The 7500-nt window shown below is 41.2% G+C and overlaps 1 protein-coding gene across 9 annotated transcripts in view; it reads right to left on the reverse strand.

Annotated features, from left to right (window-relative positions):
- Nucleotides 1-7500, reverse strand: part of LOC123515235 (A-kinase anchor protein 13-like) — a 567618-nt gene that overhangs the window by 427293 nt on the left and 132825 nt on the right. The window lies entirely within an intron of this gene.

Here is a 7500-nt window from a genome sequence, read left to right on the forward strand (position 1 = left end):
TCCTCTCACCCCGTCACACACAAATACCAGAACAAAATCTATTATAACTTCTGTACCAAATCATCCCCATCCCTTCCTGCACCCTGCCTCGCTTCAGGAACCAGCAAGAAAGACGAGGGAAGGAGAGATAGAGGAATGAATAAGAAAAAAAGAGGCGGTAATGGAAAAGTGCCGAGTTTGTCTTTACTTGCGATCCTCGTCAGTACTCGTTGATGACATGGGTTCAGATTTACTCCTTGGCACGGCGCCGGGAATCATCTTTGTTACTTGCATCAGATTCTTTTGACGGCGAGGCGGGGATGACAAATGAGTGACGCACGGAGGAGAGACAAGAAGTGCTAGAAATAAGAAAAAACAAAAGAAACTCGAGATATAAAGACAAAAGATACATAAAAGAAATTGGAAAAAATGGACAAAGGACAAATCATATAAAAAAGTGGTGTGCTTTATAACATCATCATAAACATCTACATTCCTCTCAATTAAATCAACTAAATAGAAAAATTATAAATACAGGGGCAAAATCCATAAAATAACTCGGCGTTAAGATTTTATAAGGGGAGAAAATGCGGTGTTCACTCATTTGTCATAATTATAAACGTTCTTTCCTCAATAAGTCTTTTAATTATTGATATTCGAAAAGAGTACAAATTTCAGAGTGTCAATTAGTGCGCAAAGGAAAGTTCCTATGTACGTACACTTAACCTCTTAAATACCATAACGCGTTTCCATATTCATTCTGCTTACTATTTGGTGATTTTATACAGCTTCAGAAACTTATGTGAGGGATCAAAAAAGTGAAGACAGTGACCATTAATCTTCTGACCTCCATAAACCCTTCCTAATGTCAATAAAATGGTCTAATCGTACACAAATCTCAAGGCAAAAAGATGTGTCCCAGTATTGAAAGGAAAGTATATCAATGATTCAGGTTCTTTTCTTCGATTTGGTCTTCTACGTGTATTATTAATCCGAATGTTTTTTTGTTTGTTTTTTTTTCGTTTCTTTTACTCTCCTCAGTATATTAATGGTTTAAGTTCGTCTTTTTTCCGAGTTCGTCTTCTAAGTATATCATTATTTTTCCAGTTTATCTCTTAAGTACATATTGTTATTTTACAAATCGGATTTTCTAAGTTTGCCTTCTGAGTACATCATTATTATCTGGTCTTGTAAAGATACCACCCTTTAATATGTGTTTTCCACCATTTTCATGTGTCATAAAAAAAACTTCGTCTTTTCTCCAGCCTTCACGACATGTCATCTTCAAAATCAATTTTTTATACCAATTTTTAAGCATTTCTTAAGTATTATAAAAGCGGTCGTCTTTTCTCCAGTCTTGTAAACATATTTTCAAATTCCACTTTCTCATCCTTTTTAGGTGTCATAAAACAGTTTCTTCATTAACTGGAAAAAAAAAAAAACCGTCTTTTTATAATTTCCTCTGACATTGTCTGGTGAGGCGGCGTCAAGATCTCTTCAAGGTCGGAAGCGAAACTCTTGCCTCACTTTCTTTAGGGGAAGAGTTCGTTCCTTGTGCCCGCAATATATCAAAGCTGTACCCGCCGGTTTGGTTCACCTGAGATCCTGCGAGTTGTTACCGGGAAAAATAAGAAGGTATAAAAACGTTCCTAAGTTTGTAATAAAGACTCAAGTGTTTGTGTTGCAGGGGACCACTTGCCACACCAGCCCTCCGCCACTCCTAACACCACCTGCTACAAAGGAAGTGCTAAGAGAACAGAACCTCCACTTTCACCTGTGTTACGATGGCGACAGGTAGGATACGAATAATTACATATGAAAGAAAAAATACATCGCATTTATCTGTGCTTGAGTAACGATGGATAGGATACAAGTAATGATTTGTAATACAATAAAAGAAATATATCGCATATATTTGTGTAACGGTAAAAATTAGTACGATGCAAGTAATTAGATATAAAACAATAAAAAAAACTTGCTATCTACCTACGCTACAGTAATACAGGATAAAAGTAATTACGTACATGACAGACACAGTAACAATATCATATCTACCTATTTTTAGATAATGGCAGCCAAGACACAAGGAGTTACACGTGACTGATGCAGTAAAAATATTGCAGTTTAATCTAGTATTAGGTATTTGCAACAATGAAAAGTAAATGGCCACAACTAATCAACCTTCACAAACACGCTTAGACTTCTGCTCCTTCAGTCACACCCATTACAAGCACGTCTTCAGCTACTACAGCCACAAACCTACTCTTTACTCATCCTTTCTCCCATTCCTTCGCGACTCACAAACATTACAAACTTGTCTTCTTTCGCTGCATTCAAAAGCTTTTCATTATTTCTTCCATTTTCTCCTAGCGGTTACATCCATCACCACCATTCTCTCCCATCCACACTCCTCTCTCCTCCATACAGGGCTGACGGTGACAGAAAGGGGATTGGCCACCATCTCAATACAAGAAGAAATAGTGTGCAATATCTCGCAGATTACTATCCCAATATATAGCCTTGTGTTTGGGCTTGTGATTCTCAGCCTCTACGCAGAAGAAAATAGGAAAGTTGGATACATAAATACATAAATGTTTATATATATATATATATATATATATATATATATATATATATATATATATATATATATATATATATATATATATATATATATATATATATATATAGAAATATACATGAATACGTTTCTTTGCGTGTCAAGGACTCTGTAAAAGGGTACAAAAATTAGGAAAATAAAAAAATAAGGATGAAATCAACACGTTCATTATGCCATATCTAAAAAAAGATAAAATAATAATAATAATAATAATAATAATAATAATAATAATAATAATAATAATAATTGTGGAGAGAGAGATCAAAAAGAGGTTAATAAAGAGAGTTTAGTTAGAAAGGTGCATTGGTACAGTACTTCTCTTACATATATACATACATACCCCCCCCTGTACATTTTCAGTGTATTTTTTTTACATTGCCTAATTAATAAACCGTTTATTATTATTATTATTATTATTATTACATACATACATATATACATACATAAATACAAGCACACATAAATACATAAATACATACATACAAACCTACACGATAACCAGTCTGCGGAACACATCGATAAAAAATGAGGAGTTCTGTTTTCTCATCTTTGTTTACCGTCTTGTGTTGCTCTGGCGAGGCTTTTCAGACCAACTATATCCCTTTACTTCTCAGACCCTCCCTTCTATGCCCTCCCCTGCCCTGCCGTGTCCCCTCTTCCCCCTGCATTCCTCTACTCTTCCCTTGCTCTACCCTGTCTGCCTCTACCTCCCATCCCCACCATTCGTTACACAACAAAGCAGGTTGTCCCTCATTATCAGAGCGGGCCCGACGCGGCGCTGCTCCAGGCTGCCAGTGAATAGCTTGGAAGGAAGTGACTTCAAAGCGCCCATAGAGTCGGGAGGAGGGAGGACAGACGGAGGGAGGTGGAGAGAAAGGCGCGCCGGGGTGTAAGTGGTGTGCCTAATTATGATACCCTCCCCTAGGCACTCCCTCCACTACCCCCCCTTCACTAAGTTCTGTACTCCTTCCATCCACTCTCCACTCCTTCCAAGACCCACACTCCACTCCTACGGCCTGCCCGGCGGCTCAACACTCACGGCCTTGAGTTGCGCATTCAGGAGTGTACAGACGAGTGACAGCTTTGATGCGTGCCTCGAGTGCCAGCGCTATGCTGTGAGGTGAAGATTTAAGGCGGCCCGACCAGCAATACCCGCGGCGTCTCAGGCACGGCAAAGGTACGTGTTCTTAAACGCTCCGGGCTCTAACAAGGCATATTATGAAAGGGTACGTAGATGATTATTCGGGTTCTGAAGAGTCTTTATTATTCTTTTATTGATGATGCGGAACTTAAGGCTCGTATCTTAAACGCTTTGGGCTTTGACAAGGACTATTATCAAAGGGTAAAGAGATTAGTTAAGTTCTAAAGTGGCTCATATTTTTTTCATTGATGATGCGGAACTTAAAACTGCTATTTTAAAACGCTTTGAGCTTTCATAAGAACTATTTTCAAAGGCTAAAGTAAAGAAAATTCAGATTCTCAAGTATTTATTTTTTCTCTCTCTCACTAATGACAAAGAACTGCCCGGGATCTTAAACGCTTTGGCCTTTTTCATAACGACCATTTTCTAATACCTCAGAGATTACTCGTGTTGCCAAGTTTATTTCCTTACCAGCAATGCATAACATCACGTAAACTATCACTATAATACTGAAAACATTACTGAAACCCTGATAATCTATACTACACCCTGTAAAATGCAACATCTCCTCTTTAACGATCCAGAACCTTTCATAAACTTCCACTAGGGCAATAGAAAAACCACGGCAATCCCTCATAACTTCTTACACCGCCCGAGGAAAGCAGTGGTAAGGCGCCGAGATGTTTGAGGGTACTGTCCGAAGTTTCCTGAGTGACCACAAGCGTCAACAGGAGCCGTAACCCTCAAGTTGTGATCTCCGCAGTGGCAAAGTTCCCGAACATCAAAGCCATTCCCTACTCGCCCGTATCTGTTTGGTCGGCACACTAAAGTTAGATTCCATTCCTGGGCCGTGTCTAAGACTCGCCTGGGAGAAAACACGAAGGCTGATCTCTACTAAACCAGCCTCCGCCTCTCCTTCTCATCGCTTTCCTCCCTCTTGCCCTCTCTCTTGCCAGTGACACACTCAATACGTGAAGAAAGTGAGAAGGTAGCGCTGTTACCTTACGACTATTGAAGGACGGTGTGTTGTGTCTCTTTCTTTTCCTCTCTATCGATTTCTTTGTCTATTTCTTTACTGGCAGCAACAATGACTGAAGACCTGTAGATTGACTCGCCCAAACAGCCTCCTATAAACTGTTATCGACTGCTGATGAAGGACGTTCTTGTCTCCCGAGATCTGTATAACCTAGCTCGAATTGACAAAGTTTCGCGGGACACAGAAAGTCAAGAGGGCAGAAAAGAGGAGGCTAGGACGAGAGCGAGAGCGAGAGAGAGAGAGAGAGAGAGAGAGAGAGAGAGAGAGAGAGAGAGAGAGAGAGAGAGAGAGAGAGAGAGAGAGAGAAATACCATAAGAATTTTACAGCCGATCTCGAACTAAACTCATAAATTCGGGGATTATATGAAAAGAATGGTTGAACAAAGGTGATGAGATGGAAAATTGGACAGTTAACCGCAGGAATGAGAGACTGATAACAGAGAAGGAGCAGAAAGTAACAGGGAGGGGCAGGAAGTAACAGGGAGGGGCAGGAAGTAACAGGGAGAGACGGGGAGTAACAGGGAGTGAGCAGGGAGGAACAGGGTGGAGCAGAGAGGAGCAGGGAGAGGCAGGGAAAAACAGGAAGAGAGGCAGGGAGGAAAAGGATGAGAGGGAGGAAAGCCTTAATTTTCGCGATAAGGCAGTGAGATGTGGGGCACTTGGAAATTTTTGTGTTGGTCAGCAAATCGTGAAAGAGGAGGAGGAGGAGGAGGAGGAGGAGGAGGAGGAGGAGGAGGAGGAGGAGGAGGAGGAGGAGAAGAAAAAGAAAAAGAAAAAGAAAAAGAAGAAGAACAAGAACAAGAAGAACAAGAAGACGAAGAAGACGAAGAAGAAGAAGACAACGACGACACTGGCTAGAAAAAGAACGAAGATGGAAACGAGAACAAGGAGATAAAAGTTAGCGACAAGACCAAAACGGAGGAGAAAAGACAGAGGAGAAAAGAGGAGACAAAAAGGAGATATAAATATAGGCCGTTAGTATTGGATGACCTCCTTTTCTCATATCCCTCCTTCCTTATATACCCCTTCCTCTTCTCTTCCCCTCCCTCACCTCCCCCTCACCTACCCCTCATCTCCTCCTCTCAAGACCCGCCACGAGGCCTATATAAGGACGACTTAAGGGCAAGGTGGAGCTGCGGGGAAAGGAAGGAAAGAGGCGACCCTATTCATGCCGCTGTTTGTCTTTCACGGTCGTGGTTGGGACGTGCTAGGGATCTCAAAGCTTGATGTAATGCGGTAGGTGGTGGTGGTGGTGGTGGTGTTGGTGGTGGTTGATGGTGGTGGTTGTGGTGGATTAAAGTACGAAGGCAGTGTTTTGTGTAGCTTGCAGTGTATGAGGATGGGTGAGACTGTGCTTCACGTGAATAAAATCAACTAATTAACTACTGAGAAGGTGAAGGAGGCTGGTGAACACGTGTAGTAGTGATATTAGTCCAACAGGATATGTGTTGCGTTGTGTGTGTCGTCTTGTGATGGTTGCCTCCTTTCTGATGCGTGTGTAGTTGGTTGGTGATAAGGACGTCCGAATCACATCCTTTAGCTTCGCCATTTATTTGAGGTTCCAAATCTAGGGTGGGCTTATCTCATAGTTTAGTGTTGATCTACCTCTCTCCTTAGCTCTCGGCCCTAACCACTTCAGTACCAGGACGCGTTTTCATATTCATTCTGCTTACTACCTGGTGCTTTTTTACAGCTTCAGAAATTCACGTGGGGGATTAGAATAGTAAAGACTCTGACCATTAATCTTCTGACCTCCATAAACTCTTCCTAATGTAAATAAAACCGTCTAATCATACACAAAGCTCAAGGTAAAAAAAAATGCGTCACAGTACTGAAGGGGTTAATTTATCTATTCTGGCCAGAGTCATCCACTAATCACAAACAATAAAAATAAGGAAGAGAAAAGCATAGCTCAAAATGAAGAGGAGACACGTGTTTTGTGAAGGAGGTGCAGGTGTGGCCAGCAGGTGTGGGAAACAAGTTCCTCCAACACCTGGGAAGCTTCAGACCACCTTAAGAGCAGATGTGTCTTCAAGTGGACAGCAGTTTCCATTTTGTAAGTATTGCATGTGCCTTAAGAACCGCCAGCACCACCACCACCACCACCACCACCACCATTACCGCTACCATAAAAACAGCCTCATCTCCTTAAGCGGAATTTCAACTATTCTCTCTCTCTCTCTCTCTCTCTCTCTCTCTCTCTCTCTCTCTCTCTCTCTCTCTCTCTCTCTCTCTCTCTCTCTCTCTCTCTCTCTCTCTCTCTCTCTCTCTTTCAAACACGAAGCACATAAGCGTGAATCTCAAGTACACAAAGAAATCGCCAACATTCTCAAAACACGGTATCACATTCAATATTTCCACACAGGTGTTGGGCGCCACACGCGAGCACCGCCCAGACCGCCGCGGCCACGCATGCAGCATGTGTGAATATGCGAGGGTCACCTTTACATGTTGTCGTTTATGGGCCCCACTCTGAGCAGCCTTTCTCCCTCACCCGCCACCCCCCTCCCCCCAATGGCAATTACTGGCAAGCGAATATGGATGTAAAAACGCAATGCTCAATATGAAGGCTGAGGGAAAAAATGGAGGAGGAGGAATGAAAACGTCTAAAATATGGTGAGAAGTGTTAAATATATATATATATATATATATATATATATATATATATATATATATATATATATATATATATATATATATATATATATATATATATATATATAT

Source organism: Portunus trituberculatus, chromosome 38, assembly GCF_017591435.1.
Source record: "Portunus trituberculatus isolate SZX2019 chromosome 38, ASM1759143v1, whole genome shotgun sequence".
Classification (NCBI taxonomy): domain Eukaryota; kingdom Metazoa; phylum Arthropoda; class Malacostraca; order Decapoda; family Portunidae; genus Portunus; species Portunus trituberculatus.